Here is a 17626-nt window from a genome sequence, read left to right as displayed (position 1 = left end):
AATGAGGTTACAAAACCAATTTAGTGCTTCAGGAAGTCAGTAAAAAGTAGTTAGGAGCGTTCAAATCAAGAAAATGATAAGGGTGCCCATACTTTTGCACCGGTCAAATTTTGTTTAAACGCAGATTGCACATTTTGCGTTAGTACAATAAACCTCATTTGAATCCAGATATATAACCGAGTCCATCAGTTATTAGATATATGAAACTGAAATAGCTGTTGCAAAAACCAAAATTGTTATAAAGAAAAAAGGTTAACATTAATAGGGGTGCCCAAACTTTAACATATGACTGTATAAATCTGAGTGGTCAGCTCTAGCATTTAAAAACTATAAAAAAGATTAATAGAATCTGTAAAAACGTACTCAAATCAGCTAAAATAGAAAATGAAGGTCCGCTAACCAAAGAAAGCAAGAAAAATACCATGAAATTCTTTAAATTCATAAATACAAAAGGTACACATAGGTGGCTACCCTAAATTATTGTAAGAGGAAGTTTGACACAGGATCAAGAGAATTTCTGCTAGTCTGAATGGTTTGATGTTGGGACTATTATTTTTCAGCTTATTTATTAATGATCTAGTATTGTTTCTCAATTTTTTGCAGATAACATCAAACTCTAAAAAAACCCAAAGAAATAACTTGGAATATAAGTTGGCATGCACACAGCATGTAAGTGCTTGTTCACACTGGCATCTAAACAGACAAAACCCAAGACAGAAACATAATAAGTGTTCTGTCTCCGACATAATCAATGACTCGTAACTGCCTGCTCTGATAACATATAATTATTGCTGTATGTTTAGAATGCTCAGTTTTCCATACAGTTTAATGTTTATTGTTCTCTTTGCACCATCTAGTGGCCAAAAGATATAACTGCAGTGTTATCTTAGTTTCATTTTCGTTCCTGTATTTTCCCTCCAATCCACAATTTATTCTGGGTAACTTTGCAAGGGATCATGGTCTATGCCAGCCCCTTCTTCCCTTCAGTCGGCCATTTCTTCCAAGCCTGCAGATTGGAAGCACCTCATCGTTTGTTTCCCCTTGTGTTAGCATCGGTGGTATGTAATCATTCCCTCTGTATATTCTGCCTTGTATTAGCTAGCTTAGTTACATCCCCTGCTCAGTTAGTAGTTCAGATTGTATGTTATGTATAATGTATATTTCCATGAATCCTATACTGATCCTATGTATCTGTTTCTATTTGTAGTTTTACCATACACATCTATATCTACATTCAGTAAACCACAGATTCAACTATAGTCTCCTTTTTGGACCCCGGTATAGCAGTTTAGCTGCTTGTTAAGGTATATGAATCCCGTTCATTTAGTGAGGACATGACAATAAGCAAATACCCTGCAGTAAATAACTAAACAGCAATAGTGAATGAAAATGATCGAGGGTGCTTAGTTAGCATAATTTTGATTAAAAAAAATGTAAAAGTCATCATTACATCACGGTGACCCTATTCGGAATGGTCCTAATCTCTAATTTTAAAACCTTACCATTTGTCAAGTGACGTGCATGTGGATAAGGGCTGAGAAGGACTGAACCCGGCTAGTAGACACACAGCCATGGAGAAACACATGAATATAATGTCCAGCTACTAGCCAAGTTCAGTCCTTCTCATCCCTTATCCATATGTATGTCACTTGACAAATGCTAAGGTTTTAATATTAGAGGTTACAACTGTCCCGAATAGGGTCACCGTGACATAGTGTGATGACTTTTAGATTTTTTTTAATCAAAATTATGTTAACTAAGTACCCTATATTATTTTCATGCACTATTGCTGTTTATCTATTTAGTGTGGGTATTTGCTTATTATGTTTTTGTCTTGGGTTTTGTCTGTTTAGAAGCCAGCGTGGACATGCACTTACAAGGCTCTTCTCCCACAATTGCTCAGTTTGACTGGATGGCCAGGTCTAGGAAGACTTCTGGTGGTCCCAAACTTCTTCCATTTAAAGATTATGGAGGCCACTGTGCTCTTAGGAACCTTGAGTACTACAGAAATTCTTTTGTAACCTTGCCCTGATCTGTGACTTGCCACAATTCTGTCTCTGAGCTGCTTGGCCAGTTCCTTTGACCTCATGATTCTTATTTGGTCTGACATAAATCATAGAATCATAGAATGGTAGAGCTGGTAGGGACCTCCTGGGTCATCTGGTCCAACCCTATGCCCAAAGCAGGATTCAATAAATCATCCCAGACAGATGTCTGTCCAGCCTCTATTTGAATACTTCCATGGAAAGACAACTCACCACCTCTTGTGGTAGCCTGTTCCACTCACTGAACCCCCAATTGTCAAAAAGTTTTTTCTAATATCTAATCTGAGTCTCCTCCCATTCAGTTTCATCCCATTGCTTCTAGTCTTTTTTTGTGCAAATGAGAATCTAGATGATTCTTCTACAATGTGACAGCCCTTGAGATATTTGTAGACAGCTATTAAGTCTCCTCTTAGTCTTCTTTTTTGCAAGCTAAACATTCCCAAATCCTGTAATCGTTCCTCATAGAACATGCTTTGCAGACCGGTCATCATTCTGGTCGCTCTTCTCTGAACATGCACTGTGAGGTCTTATATAGATAAGTGTGTGCCTTTCCAAATCAAGTCCTATCAGTTTAATTAAACAGCTGGACTCCAAGGACGGAGTAGAACCATCTCAAGGAGGATCACAAGGAAATGGACAGCATGTGACTTAAATATGAGTGTCTGAGCAAAGGATCTGAATACTTATGACCATGTGCTATTTCAGGGGTTTTTTTAAATAAATTTGCAAACATTTCTATATTTCTGTTTCTTTTTCAGTCAAGATGGGGTGCAGAGTGTACATTAATGAGAAAAAATGAACTTTTTTGAATTTACCAAATGGATGCAATGAATCAAAGAGTGAAAAATTTAAATGGGTCTGAATACTTTCCATATCCACTGTATGCTCGACGTGAAAAGTGAAATCTTGGAGGCCTAAGAACCATATAATCACCTGAGCAGAGGGGCATGGTCAGATACCAGCTTAAACTACGGCCTAGCAGGTAGTACCTCTGGGTATCTATGGCCCATTTTATGGCCAAGCACTCCTTCTTGACGATGGCATAGTTTTTCTCACATGAAGAGAACTTCTGGCTCAGATACAGGATGGGATGCTCCTCCCCATTCACTTCCTGGGACAGCATGGCACCAAAGCCGACTTCTGACGCATCTGTCTGGGCGATCAGAACCGGATGTTTATATAGAGCCTGCTTCAGCTCCTGGAACGCCATCTCAGTCTCAGCAGACCATTTAATCAAAGGCGATCTTGTGCCTCGAAAGAGGTCCATCAGTCATGCCAATCTTGTTTATCAGAGGCTTGATCTCTCCCCTCCCAACGACATAGCCTAGGCATTTGGCCTCTTCCTTTCCTATAGCACTTTTTTTGGGTTTATGGTGAACCCCGCATTCCTCAATGCATCCAGAACTGCCTGTACCTTTGGTAGATGGCTACTGCAGTCAGGGCTGAAGACCACAAGTTCATCTAGGTAGGCAGCAACATACTTCTTATGCGGAGTCAGGACCCAATCCATAGCCCTCTGGAAGGTTGCTGGAGCCCGCTGTAGATCAAAAGGCATTCTGGTGTATTGGAAACACCCATTAGGCGTCTTCTCCTTAGGACTCTGCCAGTAGCCCTTCGTCAGGTAGAGGGTTGTAATTTACGTCGCGGTTAACAGTCTTTCAATGAGTTCATCCAACTGGGGCATCGGATACACATCACAGTTGGAGACCTCATTCAGTTTGCGGTAATCATTGCAAAACCACCACTCACCATCAGGCTTTGACACGAGGATGATAGGACTCAACCATCCACTTTTTGACTCCTCAATCACGCCAAGGTCTAACGTTCTTCACCTGATTGGCTAGTACCTACTGACATGCTTCTGGAATTCTATAGGGCCTGAGGTTTACCATTACATGTGGCTCTGCCAACACATCATGCTCAACCACCAGCATATGTCCAGGCAACTCTGAGAACAGATCACAGTTCTGTTGCAAGAGTTCCCAACACTGTCTCTGGGCCTGCGTGAGAGTCTCTGCAACGGTGACATCGTCCACTGTGACTTTGCGACTAGCACCCAAATAAGGGGTTTCCAGAGATTCCCAATCTCGCCATAGCTTGAGCAAGTTCACATGGTATATTTGGTGCGACTTCCTTCGGTCTGGCTGGTGTACCTTGTAATTCACGTCGCTCAGCTTCTCCACCACCTCATATGGACTTTGCTAATTGTCTAGCAATTTGCTCTCCACCTTGGGGATAAGCACTAGCACGCGGTTCCTGGGCTGGAACTGCCTCAGTCTTGCCGAACGGTTATCTGGCAGGTGGGACAGGACCTACAATAATGTAGGATCTCCCAGTAACACCCCGGCCAATAGAACCTCTGAATTATTCTTTCCTGTGTTTTCTCTACCCCTAGATGTCCCCCCAAAACATGTGAATGGGCCATGTCTTAAAACCCTCTGCCGGTAGGGACCTGGAACAAAGAGCTGCTCCACCATCTGGGCTGGGGTAGAGGGCTCTGGCTGCAACTATTTCTACACCAGATGCAGCAAGTTTGTGAGCATGGAGGTTTATCACTGCAATACGCCCAGTGATGAACCCTTTGTGCTCGGCAGACATAGTCACGCCTGAGTGTGCCAGTATCTCAGTTTTTAGTTTTACATATTCCCAGGCATCTTATAAAGCCAAGTCATATTAACTCTTCCAGCGCTCGCCGGTTAGATAGGGGGCCAGCACCTACACCCACAGGTCTGGAGGCAGTCTCTCTTGCTCCACTACCCACTCAAAAATAATCAGAAATGCCTCTATGTCATCACCCCGGGTCATTTTCTGCATCGCTCGTCTTACCGCCTTCTGGACATGCTTGTCATCACCTGGACTTGTTGGCTGGGCTTCCGGTCTCCCAAGAACTGTTTTGGCAAGCAACTCAATCTGCTGCTGCTGTAGTCTGAACTGGACCTGAAGCTGTTGCTTCTGCTGCTGTTGCAGTTGCTGGATAAGCAACTTACTCATCTCCTGATATTGTAGCTGTTGTTGCTGCTGCATGCTCACCAGATAGCTGAGCAGGTCCTCCACTTTGCCTGATGTCATTCACTGGCTTGTGGCCTCCTTTACCCAGGACATGCGGTTTGACCATGGCTGCTATTGGTGTTTCCAGAACATTGCCCACATTCGAAACACCACTTGTTGTAGTCCAACTCATGTGGCGGTATGCGAAGGTAGAAAAATAGGACACTGTCTCTTTAAATCTTGGTTGGTTTATTATAAGGCAGCATAAACCAACAGAAGGTGAAAAATAAACACAGCCCTTCAGGCTAAAACAGAAAACAACAAAGAAAACAAAACGCTGCAACACAGTCCATATTTATGCGAGTAGCATCCCGCTCTGGAGCAACACAGGTTCAGTCTGTAAGACACAAAAAGCCACTGGAGACTCATCTCTCCATGCTTGCTGAACCCCGACTGCCTGTAGAGCCCATTTACTTAAACCCTAGACCATGTGACTGAGACCATGACATCACACAGGTCCAGGCAGCTCTGCCAGTGGAGATAAAGTGGACCTTCTCCCACCCACTCAATGAAGGTCCACATGAAACCAGCCCTTTATGCAACTTTAAATTAACCCTCACAACACGTAGTGTGCTGGAAGAAAATACTCTGGTTTCATATCACTGACACCATTAAGCGCAGTGACACATATACAGTATCTCCTCTATTACCTTACCAATAACTTTGTCACAGTACGGTACATGTATATGTGTGTGTGTATATATATGTGTGTTTATGTATATGTGTATCTGTGTATGTGATTATGTATAGTATATGTATATATATATATATATGTGTGTATACTATATGTTTATATAAGTGTGTATGTATATGTGTGTGTCTCTGTGTGTGCATGTACGATATATGTGTATGTATATGTGTGTGTATGTATGTACAGTATATGTGTGTATGTACTGTATGTACGGTGTATGTATGTGTATCTGTGTGTATATGTGGTATATGAGTATGTATATTTGCATGTATGTACGCTATATGTGTGTGTGTATATGCATATACTGTATAGGTATATGTGTGTGTGTCTATGCGCATGTATGTACTGTAGGGATTTGCTATGGTAGGCAATAGCCAGGCAGCAGTAACGAGGCAACACACAGGCAAAAAGTCCAATTCCAGTGGTTTTAATGTCACTCAGTAACCAGCAGTTTAACAGAACATAAGGAAAACCAAAAACATACTCCAGCTTGGAGAACCACTGGTCCCAGACTCACCCCTTGCACGGGATGGGCGTAACTAAGTGGCTGCCAGGTCCTGCGGCATCCGCCAGGTGCCATTTCCGGGGTTCTTCCGAGTCTTGCTGCTATAGTCCTGAAGCACGGGAATCCTATATACAAGTTTCAGGCTGAGTCCACACAAGTTCCTGTAGCTTCCAGAAACACACTCACTCTGTGGCAATTACCAATCTCCATTACATAGGGCCTAACCCCTCCCACCAGTGAGGTAGACATCACATGGGCTGATCACGTGACCCTGACATCATCGCAGGTCCCGTCTTTAGTCAAACATTAATCTGGTGGGAGAAAGATATCTCCCATCCAGTAAAACACCCTTTACTGTACCACATACCTCCCCCCTATGTTCAACCATAGAGGGGTGGACACATGACATAAAAGTGAACTCTGGACAGGGCATCTGTATTCCCCTGTAGTCTGCCTGCACGATGTTCTACTGAAAATTTGAAATTTTGCAGGGACAAGAACCACCTTGTGACTCGGGCATTCCTCTCCTTAGCTTGACTCATCCACATAAGAGGGAAATGATCTGTCACCAACTGAAATGTTGTCCCCAGCAAATAGTAGCGCAATGATTCTAGTGCCCACTTGATGTCCAGGCACTCTTTCTCCACAATACTGTACCGGGTTTCAGCTGGGGTAAGCTTCCGGCTTAGGAAACTAATGGGATGCTCTTCCCCGTTAACTTCCTGAGACAGCACGGCACCGAGGCCTATCTCAGAGGCATCAGTCTGCACCACGAACTCTTTTTTGAAATTTGGAGTAATCAGGACTGGTGTACCACACAGTACCCCTTTTAATTTTGTAAAGGCCTCCTCTAACTGATCATTCCAGTGGACCATCTCAGATTTTTTCCCTTTTAAACAATCTGTTAAAGGCGCAGACAGGGTTGCAAATTTGGGAATTAATCGCCTGTAATATCCCACCAAACCCAAAAAGGCTTTTACCTGTTTTGTTGTGAGGGGACGGGGCCAGTTCTGAATTGCCTCCACTTTGTTTACTTGGGGCTTGAGAACTCCTTTCCCAATGACATAACCCAAGTACCGGGCTTCCTCCAACCCTATGAAACACTTCTTTGGGTTGGCAGTTAGCCCTACTTGTCGCAGGGAGTCTACCACTGCCTGTACTTTTGCTAAGTGGCTTTCCCTGAACACAATGATATCATCTAGATAGGCTGAGGCATAGCGGCGATGGAGACGGAGAACAATATCCATTAACCGCTGGATCGTTGCTGGATCGCCGTGCAAACCAAAGGGTAACACCTTATACTGGAACAGCCCCTCAGGTGTTATAAACGCCGTTTTTTCCCTTCACCGCCTCTGTTAGGGGTACCTGCCAATAACCCTTTGTGAGGTCCAGAGTTGTAAAATACCATGCTTGCCCAAAGCGCTCTATGAACTCGTCAACCCGGGGCATGGGGTTGGCATCAAACTTTGAAATGTCATTGAGTTTTCTAAAATCATTACAGAATCTTAGAGACCCATCAGGCTGGGGTATTAGAACTATTGGGCTGGCCCACTCACTCTGAGAGTCTTCTATGACCCCTAACTGTAGCATAATTTTTACTTCTTCTGAGATGGCTTGTCGCCGGGCCTCAGGCACCCGATATGGCTTTAGTCAGACCTTGGCCTGTGGCTCTGTGACAATGTCATGTTGGATTAGGGAGGTGCGTTCCGGGAGCTCTGAAAAAATATCTGTATTTCAGCTAATGAACTCCCGGACCTCCTGAACCTGTTTAGTGGACAAAGTATCTGTAATTTTGACCCCAGGTTGGGTTTCTCCTTCCTCGCCCCGAGGTAAGGGAGCCTTTTCCATCTGAAATGCTGGCAGCGGACTATCCCCACCAAGGTGCTCTCTATCTTTCCAGGGTTTAAGCAAATTAATATGGTAAACCTGTTCTGGCTTTCTCCGTCCTGGCTGGTGTACCTTGTAGTCTACTGGCCCCACCTTCTCCATGATCTCGTAGGGCCCCTGCCACCTTGCAAGAAATTTGCTATCTATGGTAGGCACAAGCACCAAGACCCGATCCCCAGGGCTAAAGGTTCTTACCCGAGCCTCCAGGTTATAGACCCGACTCTGTGACCGTTGTGCTGCCTCCATATGTTCCCGGACCAAGGGTAGGACTGTCTCCATTCTCTCTTGCATTTTTGCAACATGTTCTATCACACTTTTGTGGGGGGTAGGATGATTCTACCAGGCCTCTTTGGCTATATCAAGTAAGCCACGCGGATGTTTGCCGTACAATAGTTCAAAGGGTGAGAACCCCGTAGATGCCTGAGGCACCTCCCGCACTGCAAATAATAAATATGGCAATAAAAGATCCCAGTCCTTCCCATCTTTGGAAACTGGCTTTTTTAACATGCTCTTCAGGGTCTTATTGAACATTTCTACCAGACCATCTGTTTGGGGATGATAGACCAAGGTGCGCAACTGTTTAACATTTAACAACCGGCAGAGTTCCTTCATAACTTGTAACATAAAGGGGGTTCCCTGGTCTGTTAGAACCTCTTGTGGAATTCCCACCCGTGAAAACATACCCATGAGTTCCTTTACTATAAGCTTAGCTGATGTGTGGCGCAGAGGGATGGCCTCAGGATATCGGGTAGCATAGTCTAGAACTACAAGAAAGTGTTGGTGTCCCTTTGCCGACTTATTGAGAGGCCCCACCAGGTCCATGACCACTCTCTCGAAGGGTACCTCTATAATTGGCAAAGGCACCAAAGGGCTCCGAAAGTGAGGCTGGGGACTGGTTAACTGGCATACTGGACAGGAGCTACAGTACCGTTTAACTTCTTCATGAACCCCTGGCCAGTAAAATCGCTGCAAAATTCGGTCGAGGGTCTTCTTTTGGCCCAAATGCCCCCCAAGTACATGCGCATGCGCTAAATCCATTACCAGCCTCCGATACGTCTGAGGTACCAGTAACTGTTCTACCATTTCCCCACGTATTTTCTCCACACGGAACAAATCTTGGTTCAACTCAAAGCGTGGAAACACCGTATCTGCCCAAGGTTGTTGGTGTTCCCCATTGACAAACAGTACATTTTCTCTGGCCCGGGCTAAAGTAAGGTCTCAGAGTTGCGCTGTACCAAAATTGTCACCTGATACATTCAAGTCTGACAACTCGGGTCCCAGCGGCAAGTCTTCCACCTCTCCAGCCAATACCTCTATGGGAGAACTCTCCCCCTCCTCCAGCGAAGGGAAGGTTATTCCTACTGCCAGCACTTCTTCCTCCGGGCCACCAGGTTCATGCCCCCCTTCCGGAGAATGTAACCTGGTTGCCTCTGGTGCCAGCAGTTGCTCAGTGGATGGGACAACAGACGGCCACAGCACAGAAAACAACGGAAAGTCTCTTCCAATTATCACTTCATAATGTAAATTAGTCACCACCCCCACCTCGTGGCACCGCCACCCTGCCGGCATGCTGATTACCACTAGTGTGGTGGGATAGTCTTTTAAGTCTCCATGTATACACAACATCCCAATTTTCCGACCCGTATACTCGCTGGTGTGTATCCAGCTGGCTCGTACCAGGGTTACAAGACTCCCTGAGTCCAAGAGGGCCACAACCGGGGTGCCCTCCACTTCCACCCGACACAAATGTTCCATATTGGAGCCTTTCGGGGTGCCCATTGCACACATTGGTTCGGCATAATGGGACTGGCGGTACCCAAAATTGGTTTCCATGGGCTCAGTCAGGTGGGGGCAATCAGCTCTCATATGACCTGGTTCCTGGCACAGCCAGCAGATTATGGGGCTCCTTACTTCCCCAGATAAGTCCTGAGCGGCCTTCCTGGGCTCCGCTCGCCGAACCAGGGGCGGGGACTTAGGGAACCTTCCTGTTACCTTTCGAGGGGTCCCTCCCTGTAAGTCTTTGGTAGCCCCATACCTTTCTATGAGGTCTATCATCTGCATGGCATTAGTAGGGGATGCCTGGAGGGAGTGGGGCAAAACCCTCCAAAATTTATCAGTCACTATGCGGTCCAGCATGGCTGTGGGGGACAACACCTCACGCTACAACCACTTTTGTAACAGGTGCAACAGGTCATAATACTGGGACCGGGCTGGCTTGGAGGGGGTAAATTCCCACTGGTGTACCCGCTGGGCCCGCACTAACACATTTACCCCAAGGCGTGCCAATATCTCACCCTTGACGACCGTGTAGTCCACCCTTTGCTCTGGGGTTAGGTCCTGACACGCTTTCAACAGTCCTGGGGTCAGAAACGGAGCGAGGACATCTGCCCAATGGCCCTGGGGTAGCTTCTCTCTCTCTCAGCGACTCCTTCAAACAGCTCCAGATACACCTCCACATCGTACGATTTTTCCATTTTAGGAAATCGCTGTATGAACGGCTTTCCGAATATCATGGATTCCCCGGTCAGCTACTTTTGCCTGTGCTGTCGTAATATGCTGTATCAACAGCTGATTGGTTTCCTGCTGCTGCTGCATAGCCTGCTGCTGCATAGCCTGCTGTCGCATGGCCTCCTGTTGCTGCTGCATAGCCTGCTGCTGCTGCTGTGTAGCGTGCTGCTGCATAGCCTGCAACTGTTGTCGCATGGCCTTTATGAGCGTTTTTACCGTGGCCTCCATTTCTGGAAAGTTCCTGGGTCTCTGCCACTGGTTTCACTCAGAACATAGGCTGGGGTACAAATAAAAAAAAAAAAAGTAACAACAGCCTGGCCTCACTGCTTCTGCCCGCATTCAGTCCACCAATTGTAGGGATTCGCTCTGGTAGGCAATAGCCGGGTGGCAGTAACGAGGCAACACACAGGCAAAAAGTCCAATTCCAGTGGTTTTAATGTCACTCAGTAACCAGCAGCTTAACAGAACATAAGGAAAACCAAACACATACTCCAGTGTTATGAATGAGTCACCGTAGGAGGCAAAAACAGAAATACTAGCTAAGTCCAGAAAACCAGAGAAGTTGGCAGCTATCAGATTGCAGACCCCTGAACCTAACAACAACAACTAGCAGTAGCCGTGGGGGGTTCCTACGGTGCCCTAGACCCCTCGATCACAGCCAGAGAACTACATAGCCTAAAGACAGAAAGGGATATCTAAACTGCCCCAGAGCAGACCCCAAAGCAATAGGCAGCCCCCCAACATATAATGACGGTGAAGCAAGATGAAAAAACACTCACACAGATAGAAAGATAGGCTGAGCAAATGACGGGGCCCAAGCTAACCAAATAGGACAGAATAGAAAAGCTGCTGTCTGCAATCCGCCAAAACCCTCTCAAAACAAGAGCCAACAGACTGATAGGGAAAAAAGCCCTGAAGACGCTAGGCTTCAAAAAGACTATATCAGTACTCAGGTATTTTCTGAAGACAGAGCAAAAAGGAATTCAGCTCACCCAGCAGGGAAAGGCAGAAATCCAGAAAAACAAGGCAAAACAAAACCAAAACACAAATGCAAAAAGCAGAGCAGAAAACTTAGCTTTTGAGGAGCAGGAATCAGACTGGTCTCCAAGAATCCCTCAGAGAAATCACCCGCAAGGCAGAAGGGCGTCGGCTGCCTTATATCCAGTCAGCAATTCCAGTCACCCAGTCATCATCATTTTGCTCAGGTGCTTTGTAATCAGCCTCACTACCTTCCTTCACCAGAAGAGGGAGTTCATCAGACCTCAATGGTGAAGGGGAAAATGAACTCACAACAGTACCTCCCCCTTGAGGAGGGGTCACCGAACCCTCATCCACGCCACCAGGGCAATCAGGGTGAGCCCGATGAAAGGCACGCACCACTCTTTTGGCATGAATATCAGAGGCAGAGATCCAGGAATTATCCTCCTGACCATAACCCTTCCACTTAACCAAATATTGGAGTCTCCGTCTAGCCAGACGGGAATCCAGTATCTTCTCTACCTCATATTCCATTTTACCTTCAACTAATACAGGGTCCGGAGGTGCAACCCCAGGAATAACTGGTTCAACAAACCTCTTCAACAAGGACTTATGAAACACATTATGAATTTTAAATGTGACAGGAAGAGCCAAACGAAAAGAGACCGGATTAATAATCTCCAAAATCTTGTAAGGTCCAATAAATATAGGCTTAAACTTAGGAGAAGCCAGCTTCATAGCGATATTTTTTGATGATAACCAAACCATATCACCAACCTTAAACTGGGGACCAATGGTCCTATGTCGGTTGGAAAACCGCTGGGCCTTTTCCTGGGAGAGAGATAACTTATCCACCACTTGGTCCCAGATCTGGTGCATTCTCTCCACCACAGTGTCAACACCTGGGCAGGCAGAAGGCTCCACCTGCCCTGAAGAAAATCGAGGATGAAACCCAAAGTTACAAAAAAAAGGTGACATCAAAGTGGCAGAACTAGCTCTATTATTTAAAGCAAATTCGGCCAAGGGCAAAAATGAAACCCAATCATCCTGATCAGCGGAAATAAAACATCTCAAATACGACTCCAAGGTCTGGTTTGTTCTCTCCATCTGCCCATTGGTGTGAGGGTGAAAAGCAGAGGAGAAGGACGACTGAATTCCCAGCTTGGAACAGAAAGTCCTCCAAAATCTAGACACAAACTGAACTCCTCTGTCAGGTACAATGTTCTCAGGAATCCCCTGCAAGCGAACCACCTGTTGCAAAAACAGGGGCACCAACTCAGAGGAAGATGGCAACTTAGGGAGTGGTACAAGATGGACCATCTTAGAGAACCTATCACAAATCACCCAAATAACAGTCATTCTCTAAGAGACAGGCATATCAGAGATGAAATCCATTGAAATATGGGTCCATGGCCTCCTGGGGACCGGCAAAGGCATCAACAACCCACTAGAGCAAGAACAAGGTTTAGACAGGGAGCAAGTCCCACAGGACTGCACAAAATTCCTGACATCACGAGACAAGGCGGGCCACCAAAAAGACCGACTCACCAGATCTCTAGTACCAAAAATACCTGGATGACCAGCCAATGCAGAGCAATGAACTTCAGACATCACTCTCTTCTTCCACTGGTCAGGAACATACAACTTTCCACTGGGACAATGCTCAGGTTTGTCCTCCTGGAACTCTTCCAGAGCACGTCTCAAATCGGGCGAGATGGCAGAAAGAACTACCCCTTCGCCTAAGATGGTAGCAGGCTTGGTCACCACAGGAGAATCAGCAAAGAAGCTCCTAGAGAGGGCGTCTGCCTTGACATTCTTAGTGCCAGGAAGAAAAGAGACCACAAAATCAAAACGTGTAAAAAACAAGGCCCACCTAGCCTGTCTAGGGTTCAAGCGTTTGGCCGACTCCAGGTAAATCAAATTCTTGTGGTCAGTGAGGACCACGACTTGGTGTTTAGCTCCCTCCAACCAATGTCTCCACTCCTCAAATGCCCATTTCATGGCTAACAGTTCCCGATTCCCCACATCATAGTTACGTTCAGATGGAGAGAACTTTCGGGAAAAGAAAGCACAGGGATTCATTTTAGATGTTACAGGATCCTTTTGGGACAAAACAGCTCCTGCACCAATCTCAGAAGCGTCCACCTCTACCTGGAACGAGAGTGAGACATGAGGTTGCCGCAAAACCGGGGCAGAAGTGAATCTTCGCTTCAGCTCCTGAAAGGAAGAAACAGCCTCCGGAGACCAATTCAACACATCAGCACCCTTCTTGTCAGATCAGTCAATGGCTTGGCAATACTAGAAAATTTTGCTATAAATTTCCGATAAAAATTAGCAAAACCCAAAAACTTCTGGAGGGCCTTCAAAGAAGTGGGCTGAACCCAATCATAAATGGCCTGTACCTTGGCCAGGTCCATTTCAATAGTTGACGGAGACAAAATAAATCCCAAAAATGAAATCCTCTGTACCCCAAAAAGGCATTTCGATCCTTTGACATACAGGGAATTCTCCCTCAAGATCCGGAACACAGTCCGAACATGTTCCACATGAGAATCCCAATCCTTGGAGAAGATCAAAATATCATCCAGATAGATAATCTAAAATGTATCCACAAAGTCTCGGAATATGTCGTTCATGAAGCACTGGAAGACAGAAGGGGCATTAGTGAGCCAAAAGGCATCACCAGGTACTCACAAATGCAAAAAGCAGAGCAGAAAACTTAGCTTTTAAGGAGCAGGAATCAGACTGGTCTCCAAGAATCCCTCAGAGAAATCACCCGCAAGGCAGAAGGGCGACGGCTGCCTTATATCCAGTCAGCAATTCCAGTCACCCAGTCATCATCATTCTGCTCAGGTGCTTTGTAATCAGCCTCACTACCTTCCATCACCAGAAGAGGGAGTTCATCAGACCTCAATGGTGAAGGGAAAATGAACTCACAACACTCCAGCTTGGAGAGCCACTGGTCCCAGACTCACCCCTTGCACGGGACGGGCATAACTAAGCAGCTGCCAGGTCCTGCGGCATCCGCCAGGTGCCATTCCCGGGGTTCTTCCGAGTCTTGCTGCTATAGTCCTGCAGCACGGGAATCCTGTATACAAGTTTCAGGCTGAGTCCACACAAGTTCCTGTAGCTTCCAGAAACACACTCACTCTGTGGCAATTACCAACCTCCGTTACATAGGGCCTAACCCCTCCCACCAGTGAGGTAGACATCACATGGGCTGATCAGGTGACCCTGACATCATCGCAGGTCCCGTCTTTAGGGAAAAACCCGGCCAAACATTAATCTCCTGGGAGAAACATATCTCCCATCCAGTAAAACACCCTTTACTGTACCACAGTACGTATCGTATGCATATACAGTACATACGATATATATGTATGTATATGTGAACATATTTGAGTTTGGTTCATGTATGATAGTGTAATTGTATCAAAATAAGGAAATGGTTGCACTCAATTGCGTTAAGGCATATCAATATGAAATACAAGAAGTGTGAATAGCGTAATGGCTTGTGAAATTTAGGAAAAACACATGAGATGCTTAGCACAAAATTTGTCCAAAAAATGTGCGTGCATTCACCAACGTCAAGGTGATCTCATCGAATGGGTCCCTGACCTAACTGCCTAGTATGAACACTTACCTCTGGCTAATAACTTGGTCAAGCCTATATTTATAGGAAGGTTGGAACCAAATGTGATTGGCTGTAATTAAAACCACAGCATGGTGAAGGGCGGAGTGCTCAGTCAGAAAGCTAGCATACAAATAACAGAAAACTGATGCACATCAAGAACTAGTCTGAACAAGTGCATACTGTTATGATTGGGTCACCGAGGAGGAAAGCAAGACCAAGCTAAGCCACAGAATACCAGAGAGGTTGGTAACTAAGCGTATTGCAGACCCCTGATCCTATCCACACAACTAGCAGTAGCCGTGGAGCGTACCTACGATGATTCTAGATGCCTCGACACAGCCAGAGAACTAAATAAGCCTAAAGCAAGAAAGGGGAAATCTAAACTGCCCCAGAGCAGACCCCAAAGGAATAGATAGCCCCCAAACATATATTGTCAGTGAGACAAGATGAAAACACAAACGCAGGTAGGAAAATAGGCTGAGCAAACGATGGGGCCCAAACTAACTAGACAGGGCAGGAAAGGAAAGACACTGTCTGCAATCACTCAAAAAACCCTGCAAAAAATGCCCAACACGTCTGATAGAAAAAATACTGAAGTCACTAGACTTCGCCCACTATATCAGCAATCTGGTATATTCTGAAAACTGAGCAAAGAGAGGCCAATCTAATAAGGGACAAAAACAAACTGGCACAAACAGTAACATACGGATGGAAATTCAGCACAACCCCAGCCAGGGCTGGCTGACCACACAAAACTGAAATAGACAAAACCAAATCAAATGTGAACAATAGCAAAGAACACTTAGCTTGAGCATGCAGGGACTGAGCTGGAAGCTAAGACCTCAGGAGGCAGGAAAAAATCACCAGCAGGGATAGAGGGAGTCGGCTGTCTTAAATCCAATCAGAAACTCCCAATGTCCAATCGTCCTCCTCATTATCAGGTGACAGGCCTCTGTTAATTAGATCAGCTCCATTACCTCCTGTAACCACCAGAGGGAGCCCGGAAAGAGAATTCGCGCCCCCTCTGTCAATACAACCATCTCCACTACCTTCACCAGCAACCAGAGGTAGACAAGAAAGTGAATTCACAACAGTACCCCCCCTTGAGGAGGGGTCACCAAACCCTCATCCACGCCACCAGGCCGATCAGGATGGGCCCGGTGAAAAGCACCAACCAATCTATCGGCATGAAAGTCAGAAGCAGAGACCCAAGAATTATCGTCCTGCCATAACCCTTCCATTTTACCAAGTACTAGAGTCTCCATCTAGCCAAATGAGAATCCAATGTTTTCTCTACCTCATATTCCACATTGCCTTTAACCAATACAGGGTCAAAAGGTGCCACCATATGAACTACTGGATCCACAAACCTCTTCAACAGAGATTTATGAAACACGCTATGGATCTTAAACGTAACTGGAAGAGCCAATCGAAAAGCAACAGGATTAAGAATCTCCAAAATCTTATAAGGTCCAATGAATCTTGGCTTGAACTTTGGAGACGCAACCTTCATGGGAATATTCTTTGACGACAACCAAACCATATCACCCACTTTAAACCGGGGACCAATGGTCCTATGCCGGTTGGAAAACCGTTGGGCTTTTTTCTGAGAGAGGAACAACTTATCCACCACTTGTTCTCAAATCTACTGCATTCTCTCTACCACAGTGTCCACACTTGGGCAGGTCGAAGATTCCACTTGCCCTGAAGAAAATCGAGGATGAAACCCAAAGTTACAGAAAAAGGGCGACATCAAAGTGGCAGAACTAGCTCTATAGTTTAGCGTGAATTCAGCCAAGGGCAAAAATGAGACCCAGTCATCCTGATCAGCAGATATAAAACATCTCAAATAGGACCCCAAAGTCTGGTTTGTTCTCTCAGTCTGCCCATTGGTCTGATGATGAAACACAGAGGAGAAAAATAACTGAATTCCCAGATTGGAACAAAAAGTTCTCCAAAATCTGGAAGCAAACTGGACTCCTTTGTCCGACACAATGCTCTCAGGAATCCCATGCAACCGAACCACCTGTTGTAAAAACAAGGGCACCAATTCTGAAGAAGATGGCAACTATGGGGAAGAGTCTTGAGGAGATCATTTGCATATTCCCAGTGCCTTCTGGGATAAGTGAAGAGTCTCCGCGAGCTCAACGATCACTGGGTTTTGGCCGTTGCAGCTGAAAAGAGGAAATCGGAAAACCAGGGGAAGAGTCTTGAGGAGATCATTTGCATATTCCCAGTGCCTTCTGGGATAAGTGAAGAGTCTCCGCGAGCTCAACGATCACTGGGATTTGGCCGTTGCAGCTGAAAAGAGGAAATCGGAAAACCAGGGG

Source organism: Dendrobates tinctorius, unplaced genomic scaffold (assembly GCF_039654945.1).
Source record: "Dendrobates tinctorius isolate UK_male_01 unplaced genomic scaffold, ASM3965494v1 ptg000103l, whole genome shotgun sequence".
Classification (NCBI taxonomy): domain Eukaryota; kingdom Metazoa; phylum Chordata; class Amphibia; order Anura; family Dendrobatidae; genus Dendrobates; species Dendrobates tinctorius.
Note: the sequence above shows the minus strand (reverse complement) of the source record.